General features: G+C 43.4%; 1 long non-coding RNA gene across 8 annotated transcripts in view; it reads left to right on the top strand.

The window, feature by feature from the left end:
* The window catches only part of LOC128909256 (uncharacterized), an 86,734-nt gene that overhangs the window by 26,513 nt on the left and 42,721 nt on the right, over window positions 1-17,500 (top strand). For 7 of the 8 annotated variants that reach the window (XR_008466309.1, XR_008466307.1, XR_008466305.1 and 4 more), the window contains 3 exons: window positions 1,290-1,447; window positions 1,842-1,956; window positions 4,543-4,766. This is a non-coding gene — a long non-coding RNA (uncharacterized LOC128909256). The remainder of the gene's footprint in view (window positions 1-1,289; window positions 1,448-1,841; window positions 1,957-4,542; window positions 4,767-17,500) is intronic. The other variant, XR_008466306.1, reaches the window with a different exon arrangement.

Raw genomic sequence — 17,500 nt, 5'->3', positions numbered from 1 at the left:
TACTGTATTCCCAGCTCCATAAATTCCTATTGGGCTCTACATTTAGCTACTTATTTTCTCATTTCTGATGCTGTGGTTTCATATTTTAGTGATGAGAAACTGAAAGCTCTGTCCCTCAGTGAGAGAAGGCGACTCTGCATCTTCATGCAATTTCAGGTTTACTCAATAACATTTACATTTTTTGGCTTTTCATCTAAAGAAAGATCTCTTGAAGTACAGAAAAGTAAACATTTCTTCAGGAAAGATTTTCTATTCACGGAATACCTATAGAAAAGTGTTCTCTCAGCACATTGTTAAATATGATTGTGTCATGCAGAAGCTGTGCTGTGCCTCCGATGTGTATTTCATTTCTAGTCAATAGGCATTTGAGCTAGTTAATAAATTTTTAACAACACTGTAGACTAGACAGGGTCATCAGCCATTCAAAGAAACAACAGTTCGGTTGTCAGCGGAGTGTTAATTTCTTTCACTTCCAACTGACCTTAACATAGATTTTTAAGATTAGTATTGCAATGTTTTGCCTCTCTTGTTAAAAAATGATAAACATAGATTTGCAACTTTCTGCCTTTGAGATATTCAGATTCCCTGTCAATATTCTGCAGGCTTTTCCTCCAGCCTTGCTCTGCTTCGCCGTCTCAGGTCCAAGGCTCCTAGAGAAGAAATGCCGTCTGTTTTCAGTCTCGAATGCAGCAAAGGTGCAAGGTTGAACAACCAGAGCCTAATTAAAGTGCCGGATTGAAAAATCAATACACATCAATATACACCAGACATTATACTAAACAGCTGGGCATATTTTGTTAGAACAGCACTGAATCTGAGCCAGCGTGAACTTCTTTTCCTTGCCTTTGCTTCTTTTTCTGGTTTTGGGTTTGCTGGGGATCATGCAGTTTGACAGCACGAGCACACACACACGTGGACTAGAGAGTTGTCTCACTGTCAAGAAAAACCTGTAATTAAACTTTTACACTTAACCCTCTTTCAAAGTGCTGCCTTAAAAATACAGAGTTGCTCATCTTGTTTACCAGCCTTCCAGAGGTTGGTAAGCCATGCTGCTTCTGAGTATTTTAATCTACTTTATAGCTGCCCATCTAAAAACACGGAGTTGCTCTCACTGCCGCCAGAGCTATGGACCATGAAAGCATTTCTGTCCAAAAATGCACTTAAACACGGGGGTTAAGTTGCAGTGGCATCGAGCCAAAGGGATTTAAACAGTGCTGAAGTCCTGACTTCATCCCTGTCCTGTGTTAGCACAGAAGTCCACAGGATAATCTCCACTTCTTTCTTCCCAGTGCCATCAATACCGATGACCTTTTATCTGTTCATCTATCGAGGCAGCGAGCACACGGCCACCTGCGGTCACCATAGAAACGATGTGATTTGCTGACTATATTCTTTTCCTTGATGCATGTTAAAGACTATTGGCAAGCGGAGGGACACCTGAGCCAAGGTGAGCTGATTAAAGAATTTTGAAGTAGTTGAGATAACTCTTAAATTTTAATCAGCACACTTTCTTATTTGCTGCCAGAAATAATTTAGATGATGAATAAATGCATGTGTGGCGCATGCATGGCTGTAATTCAGCCATGGTCACAAACTTTGCCAATAATACATGCAGAGAAAAAATTATTTACTATCTTTGGCACGTGGTAGTAAGTCTGGTTTTTTCATGCTAAAATCAGTTTGAGCCAGGCTGAAAGGTTAGAAAAGGTAGTGAAAGGAAATTAATGCTTACTGATATGTGTCAAAGCAAAGATGATCCCAGCGATGTAATGCTACATGTCACTAGAGTCATTGGGTGAACCTGATTTCCCTTTTGCTTCTTGAACCGCTTTATCTGGAAGCCGATGGAAGCCTCTGCTGTAAATTGTTGGCACCGCTGTACCAAAGGATGCTCTGCCCTCTTCCTGGGACCCACGCTGGGGCTGCAGTGGCTGGTGTGGCTGCAGTGGGCATCAGGTGGGTGCAGCGCCGTGAAGCACACAGCAAAGGTTATTTCGCAAGCTCTGTGTGCTTTCTCTGCTGTATAAAATCATCTTCTTCTAGTTACATTTAGCGGTTAGTACTGCATTAAGATAGTACATTACTGTGGTGTGGGGTCAATCTGGAGCCCAAAGATCTGACTCAGGGGCTCAACAAATAGAATCACAGAATGGTTTGGGTTAGAAGGGACCTTAAAGATCATCCAGTGCCACCCCCTGCCCTGGGCAGGGACACCTCCCACCAGATCAGGTTGCTCCAAGCCCCGTCCAGCCTGGCCTGGAACACCTCCAGGGATGGGGCAGCCACAGCTTCTCTGGGCAACCTGGGCCAGGGGCTCACCATCCTCACAGGAAAGAATTTCTTCCTAATATCTCATCTAAACCTGCCCTCTTTCATATAAGGTTTGAGCTCAGGTTTTTGGCAACCACACATAGAAACCAACAGTCTGGGCTTTGGTCCACCTCTAATGCTCCGGTTCATGAGAATCCCCTGTTCTGCTGTGCTATGACTGTAAATAGTCCTGGGAGTAAAGGTGTAGAACAGCACACAAGAGTGAAGGCAAACTAACCCATTGTCATTCCTCCCTGGACACCTACGCAAAAGGAATAAATCCGAAAACAATGTGAAAAGCTAGTGAAAAGTAAAACAACAAAAATGCAGTTTGCAGGTGAAGAAAAGTAGTTGCCTCATCAGCTGCCTTTGGGTGGAAAGACGAACAGGAGGAACTGGGCAAGTGTACATAAAATAGGAAAAGATACAGAAGAGTATTTTGTCTTTATTTTGAAGAGAGATTTCAGTTTTTAAATGACAATATTTATAAGCATCTATCAGCCTATATAGATACCTATAGATATGCATGTATCATGTATCTGCACGGTTCTCCGCAGGTTGTGGTGGGGGAGCAGAGGCGGGTGCCAGGTGCCCGGGGCAGGGCTGTGGGCAGCTCCGGGTGTCCCAGCCCAAAACCCTCCCAGGATGATCCCGAACAGGGCCAAGGGTGACCAGTGGGGTCTCACCCTCTCCATCTCCCCAGGCATGCTGGACACACCAGCGTGCCACCAGCACGCAGCAGCCATCGCCCCAGGAACGTGCACCTACACCCCGTGTCCAGGAACGATGGCATGGGGGAGGATAAGGAGGAGGAGGAGAGGTGGGGAAAAGATGTCACCTGCCCAGCCTAGAGATTAAATTTGGGGCAACCTCCAGCCCTGACCTCCTAATTTTACATCCTGTCTTCCCTTGCACCTCGTTACTCATTGGGCTGTCGAGCCTGGATTCCAGCCTGTGAGATTAAGGCCTGCAAGTTTATTTAAAAAGGAAACACACAAAAACACACCAGCTTTCCTCATTACTCGCAGCCATCACGATGGCTCATTCCGCAGGACCACACAGGGAGCAGAAGCAGTGGCACGCTGACAATTACCTCGCCCGTCAGTGCGGGCTGGGAGCACGGCAGGGTTTGGATGCTGCGGAGCGTTTTTCAGTGATAACGAGGAGCTGGGCTACCTTTTCCGAGGTGCGGTTTTACAGTGTGTCCCTCTGCCCCAAAACCCACGGAGCCAAGCCCCGTTCCCAGGTGACAGCCTGGCCAGGGGTCTGCAGCCCCCTGGGTTCTGGGAGGGCGTCTCAGGGAGAGGAGATGGGGGGACACGCGGGTGCATGCTGCAACCTGCTGGGCTGCACACCTGCACCGGGCTGGGGGCTCTTCGCCCATCGCACGGTGCTGGGGTCCAGCCAGGGCATGAGCGAGCCCCTGCTGCCCCTGCGCAGTGGGTGATGCTGGCCTGAGATAGGGGTAAGGAACTGGCCACCGGGGCTGTGGCCGAGGGTTTGGGTGTGGGACGGCGTGCCCAAAGGGACAGGGAGGTTGTGGCTGCCCCATCCCTGGAGGTGTTCAAGGCCAGGTTGGACGGGGCTTTGAGCAACCTGGTCTAGTGGGAGGTGTCCCTGCACATGGCAGGGGGGTGGAACTAGATGATATTTAAGGTCCCTTCCAACCCAAACCATTCTATAACTCTGTGATGTGATTTTACTTATGCTTCATCTGAAGGGACAAACAGGCTCTTTTGGGGCTGCCTGGCTGCATTTCACGTTCTTTGTTACCAGGCTTGAGTTGATGGGTGTTGCCCAGAAGAATAATTCTCTCCTTCTGGTCAAAAATGGGGAAATTCTTAGGTGTAAAAATCCATCAGCTGTGACCCATGAAGGACCTCATGCTGCTGATACTTTGTCAGGTAATCGAGTTACACGATTTAACAGTACAAAAGTAACAGATGCAGTTTGTTTGTTCTAACTCACTAAAAATGTTCAAACCTGTGAAGGGCCTTCGAACATTGACAGCCATCTTTGAAATTAGAATGTGTGAAAAATGACATTTTTGCATGGAAGTATTTGAACTCATTCAAAACCTTTGCAGGCTCCATGTACGCAGGCAAATGCGGCGATGGGACTGCATGATGGATTACTTGTGGGTACACGGACACGAAACCATAAGCACAGAAAGGCAGACGTTCAGGGTTCATTTTTAAAATTAGACATAAGTAAAATCTTTGTTCCTTACAGTGTACTTGTCCCGGACAGCGGTGCCCAGCTCGGGGCAGGAAGGCAGAGCCGCATCACCAACAGGTGGGCATCAGCTCGTCAGCGTCCTGGCCTTCACATGTGCCCAATTAAGTAAAGCTGCAACCCCCACAATAAGAAGACGGCACATGCTGCTTGCCAGGGCCTTTAGAAACACCTCTCTGCCTGCTCTCCTGGAGAAGGTGGATGCACTGTGTGGACCCAAGGTACGTGAAATGACTATTATTTTGTATGTTATTGTTATTATGTGTTATATTGTTGCACTGTGACTTTGTTCAAAAGTCAGACTAGTTGCTGTATCTTATTCTATGACTGGGTAGGTGACACTGTATCACCGATGAGAGGAAAATCTTTATCGTTTATCTCTGCTTATAACTTTAACTGTGGGTGATTCCCTAAACTGCACTTAGGGAGTGGGGTCCTCAAGGTGTACAAATGCTGAGCAAGTTATTAGCATACACAGATGCTAACATCCCTGTGTATAAATATATGTAAAAAGAGTGTCTTGACACATGGCTGAACTTGCCTGCAAGGCCCAGGCAGATCTAGACACCTACCTCTGGTTGATATTAAACACAAAATGTGGTTCTATGTGTGCGCGTAAAGCAAAGTGCAATTTTTCTCCAGGGAAGTGTAGTGTCTTTTCCCCCTTGCGCGGTTCGAAGGCAGCTCGCTGACCGGCTGCGCTGCTGCTGCAGCTGCTCAGGCTCTCGCGTGCCTTCAGGCTCTCGTTCCAAGAGCGCTGCTGGTGCCAGAGGGTTTTGGCAACAGTTATAATGTGAATGATTATTTCCATAGAGGAAACCATTGGTGATAACAGTGCTGAGAAGGTATGTGTGGTGTAAGCCACAGCTTGCTGAAGGCATTAGACCATTATGGTATGCAAGGAGAGGCTTCTAGGTGCTGCTAGCGAGGAAGCTGCTCTGCAAATGAAATAATGGCATGTTCGTGGGGAAGTGAATATGCTAAACAGAGTTTAACCCCTGAGCTGCCCCCTGTGAATAAAATGTTTCCAGAAGCCTTAACAGACTTGGCCTGAGCTAGATCTTCACTCAGCTAATGAAAACATTATATCCCCTCTGTCTAACCAACCTGATGTATTCACCAAGCATTGCAGTGAAAGGAGACATGTGTTTTGGCCACTCTTGTTGCCAAGTTGCCTAATACCAATGTGGACATTATAGACTCGAGCAGTATTTAAGTTGCTGTGATCTTAAATTTTATTTTCTTACACAGCTGCCCAAGCCAGCTTACATGCTGATCGGTATCTGCTGCAGCCTGGGAATAATCTGGCCCCAGCTACTTGGGCAGGGAAGTAAATCCTTACTGACACCAATGAACTGAAAAATTCTGAGGCCTGGCAGTGATAAAGGGAATAGTGAATGAGAGCAGTATTTCTTTATATTGATCTACCTTTCCCGCTCATCTACTAATAACATTGGCTGTTTACCCTCTGTAATAAGCTCCGATAGGTGCTTGGGCTGGTACTGGCTTTCCAGCTCTCCCAGTGAGTGCCAGTATGCAGGAACCAAGGTCCCAAAGAAAGGAGCTGACTAGAACCGTGTAAAACCGAGTGTATTAATATCTTTAAAGCTTGCAATTCAATCTTGTCTGACAGATTTAGATCTTGATTCTATGCCCAAGAATTTCCTCACACAGTATTTAAAGAGCCTTCAACCCAACCTACCAGACCCAGGGGAACACATAGGAAGGGAACCCTCCTACGGCCCTATTCTGGGTTTCTGCAGCAATATGGGGAACCCAGGGAGACACCAGTGCCCTCGTTTCCGTTCTGTATTCCTTACCCTTTGAAGGGAATTGGAGTTTAATCTGCTCTTTATATTTCCACTTTTACTGGTATTTCTTGAGCTTGTATTGTGTATCATTAAAGGTAGAGGTGTGTGCCTGTTTTATCCCAAAAGTAAATACTACTTGTGAATTTACCAACTGAGATTTGGTACATTTTAAAGATATGGGACTGCTTCTTAGGAGCATCTAAATACAGGATGATTCCACAGCCTGAAGAAAGTGCGTACGACAAAGGTTTATAAGATCAACAGTGTCATGGAAAAAATTATTGTGAACAAGGATTTAAGAACTTGGTGCATGTTCACACGGTGAAATTGTGGAATTCAATGGCCCAGGATGTTGTAGATATCAAAAGTGTACGTGGCCTTAAAAAGTGATTATGCCAGTTAATGGATGGGGTGGGGTGGGGAATCTATCAGGGGCTAAGAAGCAGTCAAGATTCCAGCTCTGGCTCAGCTAATCAGAGTTGCTGGCTGGAGAAAGCTGGGAAGCTGTGCTCTGGAAGCAGCAGCATCTAGATACCCTTTTCTGGTCTCTCTCCTAAGTGTTTGCTGCCGGTCGAGAAGGAACAATGCCTTCCCTAGACAGGACACTTGCTCTGACCCTTGTACAGCTGTTCTCGTGTATTGTGTAGGCTCAGGTGCATGTTAAATTAGCAATGAGAAAACCAGAAAAGCATGGATACATACCTTATTAAGAGATTCTGTGCCTGCCCTTTTGACGAGGGGAGACGTGTCTGTCCCAAGTGAGAAGGTGATGTCATGCACACCTTGAAAGTGAACTATATTACACTGCTTAGCATGAGATCTGTTTGCAGGGATCCTTAACTTTCATAATGAGCCGGTTGGTCTTTACTGCAGGAGAAACCAGTACAACAAGTTAGCAGATGCTTTCTTTGGAAGATTCTAAGCTTTAATTTCTTTCCATTTGATACAAACTAGTCAAGAAATAGTTCTACATCAAGACTAAATCTCTATTAAAACTTTAAGCTCCAAAGCACAGAAAAATTATTTTCTAGCAAAATATGACTTTCTCAAAAGTTGAGATGCGCTGTGTGATGGACTTATCTGACACAGAGAGATGGAGACCTTTGTCGGGACACCAAATTGCACTGCTTTAACTAAAATCTCTCCCAACCCAAAGCATTCACAGCCTGCATGGGCTGCCCTGTGCCTGGGAATCGGGCAGCTGAGGGAGCCTGAACCACCAGCGCCTCAGCCTTTGTGGCTTGCCTGTTGTCAGCAGTTACTGCCTGCAACCCATAGCCCCCGCTCCTGGCTGTGGGGGCAGCCCCCTGCCCTCGTGGGCTCCATCTTCTCCTGCCAGCCCAGGAGCTGCAGGGACTTGGCCACAGGCCCCGGTGCAGGCCTGGTGGGGCTGCACAACTTGAAGTGATGATGCTTTAAACAACTTCAAGAAAAATAAATGGAGGCTGCTCCTCAGACCCCACAGATGAGCAGGTGCATTCACTTAAAATTAGTATAATTTAAATAAGATTCATTAAGTTATTTTGTAAACTGGTCACAGACATGCAAACTCTGTGCATAAGTCCATTACACGCAATAGATAGTAAAATAGAGAGGCCGGACAGCCAAAACAAGAGGTCACTACATAAAACTTACACCCCCATGCTTATATTTTACCTCTTTGCAGTTTGCTGGTGTAGTAGGAGGGTCCTATGAGAAGGTGAGGGTGTTGCTTCCTTCCTTTTCATTCATGGGGTAAGACCTTGGCCAAAGAGTGTTAATAAGTAAAAAGTATTTAATCTAGAGTACTTTCTCATGGTGCTGAGGTCTGGATTTGAGTTAGAGAAGGACAGAAAGGCTAAAGAGACACGAAAACCTGAGACAGAATGGGAGATTGCAAAGAACATAGGTGTATGCATCTAACAAATGCATAAACCAAATGCATCCAAGATAATTCACAAGGATAGGGCTACCAAGGAAAATATATGCGTTAGTGAAAGCTGAGATTTAGGGGAATCTGAAGAAACGGCCTTAAATATATCAGAGTTACCTTTCCAGTAGTTCATTGGGTTTTCTTTCCCCATAGTAGTTTCCCATGTTTATTTTGGCACTTGTAGGGAAAATGTCAATGAGAGAACTACTGTTAGCGTGCCCTGCTGTATGACGTTGAGTTATTCCAGTACCACAGCAGCTATTTTCCAACAGATTAACATTCAGATATTGGGAGAGTTCATCCAGTTCACATAAATCTGCATAGAAATTTTATTAACTTATAACTTTTTTTATTTGGTGGGCCACCTACAAAATGAAAACAGATTGCTTACAGTGTTGTAAGATAGAAGAAACAAAATTTTTAAAAAAAGTCTATAAAAATATATGTCTTTCCGAAAAGATGAAAGTGCTAATCTCTTAAACAGAGGCACTTGGCTTCCTAGCCCTTCTTAAAAAACAAAACAAAACAAAAAACCACCCAAACCCTCAAAAACCTGCAAATCACCAATTTATTCGTCTCCTCACTGGATTGATTTTTTTTTTTTTTTCCCTTTTTGCTTGCATTGAAGAGAAACATGTCACAAAAAAAAGGATGGGAGCAAAATTAAGGCTCTGGGTTGGCACTTGGGAGATCTGGTTTCAGTTCCTGGCTCTGTCAAACACTTCCTATGTGACCTTGTAAATGTCACTTTTGAGCATGTAAAACCATCTGGCCTGATCTAGTGAAACATGTATTTAATTTTAAGATGCAAGTAGTTCCACTTACATCTCACACGCTTAAATTTAAAGACATGTTTACACGCTTTGCTGGTTGGGAGCCACAATGCTCAGCCACTTCCAGGGTGAAGTGCGTTACCCCTACCGACTCCAGTATCCCAGCCGCAGAGCGAGGGTAAGGAATATTGGGTCTTTTTGACTCAAAGTTCTCCAAAGCAGAGGCCGTGGCTCTCCTGGCGTGTACAGCAGCAGCACAGTGGGGTTTCCCTTCCGAGTGCAGGAGTAATCCAAATAATTTGTATGGATAAAAGCTGCAAATTCAGATGCCTCAGTTGTAAACAAAAAATCTGCATTTAGGCACTGAAATACTGGCCTGATTTTTTGGAGTTGCTGAGCAACCAAGGCTCTCATCAAGTCAAGAACCCACAAATGCTTTGTGCTGCAGAAAATTAGGTCACTTATTTGGAGGCTAAAAATACATATTTTTTTTTTGAACCCCAATTTCAAGATGTGAAACTTTGTCTTTATGGCTTGAAATGTACTCTGTCCCTTGCCATTATAACTAGCCATAGCCACAAATGTTATATAAAACTCAGGTTCAGAAGTAAAATTACCATCATTTAACCATTTCACTGTTTTCAAAATGTAATTAAAAAGAGTAGAATTCCACTGAGACACTTTAATAATGTATATAATATACATATGTGTATACACATGTTTTTAATGTACATAGTATATACAATGTTATTTTATGGCATAGCAGATGTTTCTTAATTCCCTGACACCACGCACTGGAGTAAGATTATGCCAGGCTATTTTATTATGAATAATGTGCTTGCTCCGTCATTAAGTGGGTTATTAAAGACATAAACAAACTTTTATGCCCTGCTTTTCAACAGCTGTTGGTGGTCTACAAAGCGATAATCCTGCTTTCAGCAAATATTCTTAGACTTCAGACCAAAATAAATAGATTTCATAGGCAACCAAGTTGACTCATGAGTGGGAAGATCACAACTCTGTGACGTCTCCACGCCACGGAAGCAGAAATGGCATTACTTCTAAGAAAAGCCCTTAGATTGCAGGCTGGAAATGAGATGGCTGCTCCATACATCATTTCTTCCTATAACCACACAGTAACTCCTATACTAAGCAAACAAGCCTGACTGGCATTTATTTCAGCAGCAACGGCAGGGGAGGAAAAATTTAAAAGCAAAAATGCTTATTTTAAATAAACAAATAAACAAACATATCACAAAAAAAAAATCCAGTATATGCGACAATAGCTGTTTTTTCCTTCCTAATTAATTATGTGGCAAAGACGCAGTTGCAAATCCTGTAACCTTAGCTTTGAAGAAAATCAGCTGAGTAGGTTGGATAACTTCAAACAAAAGGGTAGTCGGGACAATAAAGGTTAGGTGGCCGTGTTCCGTCACGGGCGCTACAGCTATTAATTTAAACGGATGTGACCCCTACATGACAAAGCTCCAAAGGTGTACAGGGAAGAGGTTTTATTCTTATAAATAGGACTGATGCCAGGTCAACCAGCCCCCCGGCTTTGGACTTCCTAAAGAAAACAGCTTCAGACAGCTGAGCAAAAGAGTTATGGAGAGTGCTGAGATAGGAAATATCTACAGTTCCTGATATATTATGATTGGCCCCGGGAACGAGGAAGCCGAGAGCCAAAGGTAGTCCTAAAGGGTGCTAAACTGTACAGCGCTAATGTACACAACAACATCCTCATACAAGCAGATGTTTAAAAAAAAAACGGGGGGGTGGGGAGGGGGGATGGAAATTGTATTTAGACGGTGTTGCACTCACCCTAGGGAGGAAAACTAAAAAAGGGAGAATGTGGAACCAATTTTCAAGCTTGAGCAACTGAAAGTCTATTAAATGATTCTGTCATCAACATGAGATGAGAAAAAAAAGTAATAATTTATACAACAAATTGGGTAATTGTAGCTGCACGGACAAATGATATTTCTTCCCTGATAACTGAATAAACATTGTTACAAGAGGAAGGTTATAAGGAAATAGCCACTTTAGTGAACTACAAGCACCAGGTCTCCTGCTTCTGTTCATATCAAAAGAAAGGCATTAAGGACTGAAGGGCATATATGCTCTTGATCACAAACAAATATTTTGAGCTACTTAGTTGTTCTTTTAGTAAGCGCTTGTGACTTGCTAAAGACAAGCTCAGCTTCATCAAACTAGAAGCAATCTCAGCCTGATCACTGCATCATGCCCAACTCAAATCCATTTAATTTTTTTTTAAGAGATAGCAATGTAAACTGCAGGAATTACAGGAATAATATGGAAAACCTATAATTTATTTGTTGATTGACTCTACTCTTTTCTTAAATACAAGCTGCATAAAAAGTAATAAAACAAAGAGTATAAACTCGTAGTAGTTGCATACAGAAAATTAATGGTGGGAATGCAGTGGAAGCACCAGCAAGTCATGGTGTAAGGCAATACCTTCTGGGTCAGCAGGTTACTTAATCTGGGAATAACACAGTGGCCAGTGGAAGGACCAGGGGAGCAAACCTGAAACACGCTGAAAGCCCAGCGGACGGAGCACACGCGGGAATACATATATAGAACGGTTAAATTCCTAAGTTTCAGGACCTTAAAGCTTTTATTTTCTTTTCTGCCACAGACTTCCTGTGGGATGCTGGGCAAGTCACTTAATGGCTTTTACACCTTTGTATTGTTCTGTTCAAGATTATACTGGATTTTGCCTGTGGAGACCGGGTCCTGAGTGACAGAAACCCTTCTTGAAGGGTCACTGTTGAAGTATAAATTCTTAAAAAAGTTACTTAGCCAAGGGATTTGCAGCATGCAATACTGACCACAAAACTCATTACCCTTCAAATTAGGAGGGTGCTGTACAGATTTCCTTGGCAGGGCTCTTCTAAAGCGCAACTGGAAACTCGCCTTCCTTGGGGAAAGAAGAGAAATTCAGTTCCCTGGCTGGGGAAGAATCTCCCCTGCAATGATGCGCTACCCCTGTGTGAGGGGGAAGGTGTAGAACAAGCCTGAGTTAAAGGTTGAGTTGTGTGAGGTGTTAAATCGCTCTGGCGTCAACAGGACCATGCGAATGCTGGCACATCGGCACGTGCTGAAAGGCTGTGCGGGCAAAGGGCTCCGCTCCCTGGCATCGGGGTTGGCTTTGAGAGGCCGAAAAGAGAGGAGATAGAAAAGGAAAAGGATTTTTCCTAGGATCAATTTTCTGTCTCTATGTATGCTACCAGCTACTCGAATACATGCATGTGCGCAAACAGAGCTAGTCCCCATCCCCCTTCCCCCGTGTCTGAAATGAAAAATAATAAAAATATATTTACATAGCTTCAACACTAGGCTATTAAAAAGCTATAGTCAGTATAACAGAGGGGAAAAAAATTACAAAGAAAGATTTGCATAGCAAACACATTTCACAGTTGTTTTGGACAAATGCCCTCGGTAAATATGTTTAAAGTCATGTACAACAAGAATATTTTATCACAAGTAACCATGTTTTAATAAACACTTAGTCTTTTTGTATTTCATTCTTTCTCATCATAATAATAGAAATATAACACCATATATCACTGTAAAACACATTTCCACATAAACGCTGATAAGCACAAAATATTTTTCATCATTTACATTTTAACTGTAATAATATATGGCAGGATTAAAGCTGCATCCATCATGTGTCTAACTAACCTTGCTGTAATGAATTTTTAAATGTAATGGTTTCTGTCACAAAGTAAAATCATACATAATATCTTTTGACACAGTATGCTGGTAAATGCAAGGTTTTAAAATGTAAATGCAACTTCATTTTTAATTAGATTTATAAACTCGAATCACTGTTTTCTTTTCTATAGACCAAGGGGGAAGGAAAAAGTGTGGGTCTGTGTCAAGGCTGCAAGTTGTGGTTTGGTTTTGTTTTTCTTTTTTTTTTTTTTTTTCAAGTACCTTGCTCACAGGAAACACGCAGAAAAGCAAGTCGCGCTAGAACAAAGGATTATCAAAATCATAGGGAACTAAAGGTTTTTAGAGTGCCCAAAGGGCCTCTCCCGGTACCCTGGGCACTGGCACTGTGGCGGGGCTGAGCATCGGGCTCCGGCCGGGCGATGGGGTGAGGACGGGCACGTCCCTCAGCCCCCTTCCCCCGTCCCTGCTTGAAATAACAAATAATCCACCTCACAACAGGAGAATCATTAAAAATAATTTGCACGAGCTTTCTGTTCTGCTAGCCCTTTTTTTTTTTTGATACAATATTTCCTTCAGTGATTATCACTGTGGACATGTTCCTGCCATATGGATGGGAGCCGGGCGAGGAGGCGGCTCAATACCTGAGTGGTTAATTAAGAGCTGTTGCTGGGCCACAAGAAGCAGGTTTGAAATCCCTCTTCACTCACCGACAATGAGTAGCTTTTTTAGCAGCAGAAGTCACTGGGGACAGCCAGCAGCGCAGGGTAATTATTTGAGATAAGGCCGAGCTGCCGAGCGCGCGCGTGTGTGCGGGTGCGTGCGGGGCGGCGGGGGGGTGCGTCTTCGGAAGGAGGGCAACACCACAGAAAAGGCTATAATAAAAAGGTCAACATCTCCTATTTTTCTGTACAGTGTCGGCAGTCTGTAATGCCTTTTTTAGAATGAATGACAATGGATTCTATCTTTTTCCTTTTTTATCTTTTTTTTTTTTCTTAAATGAATCCCTTATTTTGTATTCCAACTTTGCGATGGTGAGCGCGGGTCTTGGAGGCCAATCTGAACGAGCTATTCTCACTTTATCAGTGTGGATGCTGAAATGACTTTGATTGCATTGTTGCAAAATAGCAGTAATTTCAACATCAACTCATGGAAACCCTGTGCTCTCAAGAACAAAGGCGAGGAAAAAAAAAAAAAGCACAGAACTGAAGGCCATGAATGAAATGAGGAAAATCTATAACTTCTTAGAAATTTAGGGTTGAATGCTCAGCAGGGTAAATCTGCATATTGACACAGGAACAGGAAAGAGTATTTTGGCTGTAAATGAGCAACATGCTCAAACCAGCTGAGGACCTGATCTTTGGCTGCAGCATTGCTTGTGGGCAGGGGCATCTAGGTCATTATTTATGCCATTTAAAACATAAACCAAGGCTCAAACAGACAACGATTTCAGGGGTGCTCTTGCTGCAGTGCATCCCACTCACTATTTTTCTCCACAATGTAAAGAAGCATGCTAACTCTTAAGGGCTGTATGTTTCTAAAGTGCTTCATATCCCAAATACTCATGAAGCCAAGTTGCTGTTCAAGTCCACCACCAACTATACGGACTGCGGCACCTGGTGAGACCTGAAGGCAAACTGTGCAGTAATCCACCGCAGCACTGTGTGTCTGCTCTCGGAGCTGTAGAGGAGAATATGAACATCCTCTTCCCCTGTCATCAAAGCTCAGTCTGTCTACGTTGTGGGCTCAAAATACTATTTCCCCTCTTTATTTCTTTTTTTTTCTTTTTTCTTTTTTTTTAAGGCAAGCCTTTCTAGTTTATTACTGAGCTGACAAATGATGAAACCTCTATCATACTTTTTTGGCATTTCCAGAAAATCCCACATGTGATCTCCAACTTAGAAGGCTTAAATCTCCATCCAAATATGAGCTCTGTGAAGCTCACAAGAGCGCTTAGCTTTGTGCTGTGGGGTAAAAATAAATTCAGGACAGCAGAAAGACCCCCACAGCCTCCCCCTCTCTGCACACATCTCTTCACCTCTTCTCAAATGCTGAGAGAGATTTTGCCTGAGCAAGCGGAGATCTTGAACGCACGTGATGGGCTCTCCAAGCGCACCAAAGGTTTTGCAGTTATTAGGTGTGGGCCGAACCCCCCCCAAAACTTCCCGTCTGTGGCGTGGGGACCACGCTGTACCTGTTTGCGCTCCCTTTTTCTAAAGGCAGATCTTGCAAGCCTTTGATGTTTCTGGAGTGCAAACAATACTGCTCCAGCAGCAGCACTTTTGCCAGGATAACTGTCTCAGCTTTGTTTAGAAACTGCCCAATATGTTAATTATCTTCTTTACCTCTGTGGCATTATACTGTCAAACCGTACAACAGTCTTTAGAAAATAAAAGCTAACACCCTAAGCTGCTGTACCCGGCTCCCATAATATCTATTCACTGACAATGCCTGAGCTGTCAGATCAGAAGAAGCTTCATTGGAATAAAGGTGGGCAGATGTGTGATAATGAGACAGAAGCATACAGATGCTAATATAACTGTTCAGCAGAGCAGGCTCGTCTTCGTTAGGCAGACCCAGGTAGCAGCTGCAGACTGTCAGACGCTGGAATGCTGCTTTCTCTTGATTCTCATTTAAGATCAGCTTCGTTCGCTGTCTGTCAGTGAACTTTTCCCTCACAGGAGCCTGGACCCCTAGGTGATCAGTCACATTTCGACATAACTAGATGTCAAAAGAAGTTTAAGTTGTATGACGAACTGTGATGCATTCCCTGTGCTGGCTGGCAGTCTCAGCCCTCCAAGGCGTCTTGTTAATGATCCACCTGGAAACTCTAGAGTATTTCCTGCATTTTGTTTTCTTATTAAAATACTGGCTAAGCCTTTGTCAATATCCATGTCAGCAACTGTAAGCTCAAGACAATATTATCACAAGCATAATTTGATTTAAAAATGGAACTGTGGACCTGTGCTGACCAAGCAGCAGGAGATGCGCATGGAGCGAGCAGGATGCTAGCTTTGTGTTGCTGTAATTTATCCTCATCAATTAAAACAAAATATTTTTGATCTTCCCGGGGGCAGAGGCAGGGCGTTATGAGGCAGGTGAAATAAATTTTACTAAAGTTGCCTTATGAAATACATCCGCAGCCAGCCAGCTCGCTCGGCTGCTGAACACAACCAGGAATAAGATAATGGAGAGCCTCCGTAGATGAGCAAACAATTCAAATACACAGGAGCTCAGAAACACAAATAACCTGAGACTGTCATTTCACATACTGCTGAAACCTTTGAACTGGGAGTCTGAACTTGGTCAGCCTTTCATCTGTTGCTATGAGCTGTTTACCCACTCGCACTCCCTGGTTTCAGAGGGGAGACAGACCGAGGCTATTTTACATAAAATACATATGTGCGCACACAATGCAGCAAACCTTCTCCTACGATATTTGTGTGACAAGACTTAATATTATGTGGTGCTTAATCATGTCAAGCCAGTTTTTACCGTCAATCTCAACTCCCCTCTTCGCTTCTTACCATTTGAATTGCAACATTTCAATTCCTGTTCAGATAGCGAACTTAACACGGCCAGGTACAATTAACGGGTTTCTTATGTTCTTAAATTTCTGAATGACAAGATCACAAGGGAGGAGATTGAAAGAGTTATGAAGTTCTTCCTTTTCTAGCTCGGGGTGGGAGAATTGCAAGAAACGTACCAGCCTCGCATTTGCATTATAGTTTTCACCCAAGAACAGCTATCGCTAAATTATCAGAATTGATCAAAAGTCTGAGGCAACTTGGTGCCTGATGTGTGTTAGACGGAAACCTCGGTAGGAAGCTCCATCCAGGTTCAGTCTGTGGTGTCCGGCGTCTCCCCTGAGCCCGTGGGGTCAGGTACCACACCACGTATCCCTGGGTTTGATCCAGGGCTGCTTTCGCTTGTTCCTCTTCCTCCGCAGACAAATCCAGCTTTTACCAGCGATGAACAGTAGATTCGGCAATCTGTTTTCTTCTCTGCTTTCCCCATATCAATATAATTCTTAATTAAACACTTCTTATGGCCAGTTTATACTCACTAATACTTCCTAATATAAAACAAGATGTCTCCCCCTAGATTCTGGTATTTAGTAGCCTGAAGCTCATTAGTGCATGTGTTCTCACCCAGGAGTTTTAAATATTTAACTAGCTAGGATTCTTTCGAGAGGTCTTAACCTTATAATTTGTAATAACTTGGGGATCTCATATCTGAAGTGTAAGTTATTAAAAATGTTTCTTCCTTTCACCCTGCATTGATTTCCTACTTCTAGCAATCAAACTAAGAGCTATTAGGCCAAACAACTGCAGCTGCCTATTTATTTCATTGTAGTAAAACATAAGTGATGATAATAGATTTCCTAATAGAGATTGATCTTCCACAAAAGCCAAAAACAAAGCCTGCACAGCCTGGCTAGACAGTGTATTATGCACCGCATGGTTAAAATTGCTCACCTACAGAATAATAGAGGAAGGTCCACAAAAGTGAGCGCACTGCCTGATATAGCTTTGCACAGAAACGTATTACTTCTGTTGCTTGTAATGGCCTGAGCATGCGATACAAGTAAATTTTGTCTAAAAATTATCTAAGGACCACCTAATGTGCTCTGATGCTACTGAATGTCAAAAATGTCAGCAGCTTCCAGTAATGACTCTCTGACATAAACAGTAAGGGAGAAATATTACAGTTACTGAAGGAGTTGCGAGGACAAGCATGCATTTTCATGAGAGGTCTCT

Source organism: Rissa tridactyla, chromosome 4, assembly GCF_028500815.1.
Source record: "Rissa tridactyla isolate bRisTri1 chromosome 4, bRisTri1.patW.cur.20221130, whole genome shotgun sequence".
Classification (NCBI taxonomy): domain Eukaryota; kingdom Metazoa; phylum Chordata; class Aves; order Charadriiformes; family Laridae; genus Rissa; species Rissa tridactyla.
Note: the sequence above shows the minus strand (reverse complement) of the source record. Positions and strands in the feature narration are given on the sequence as shown.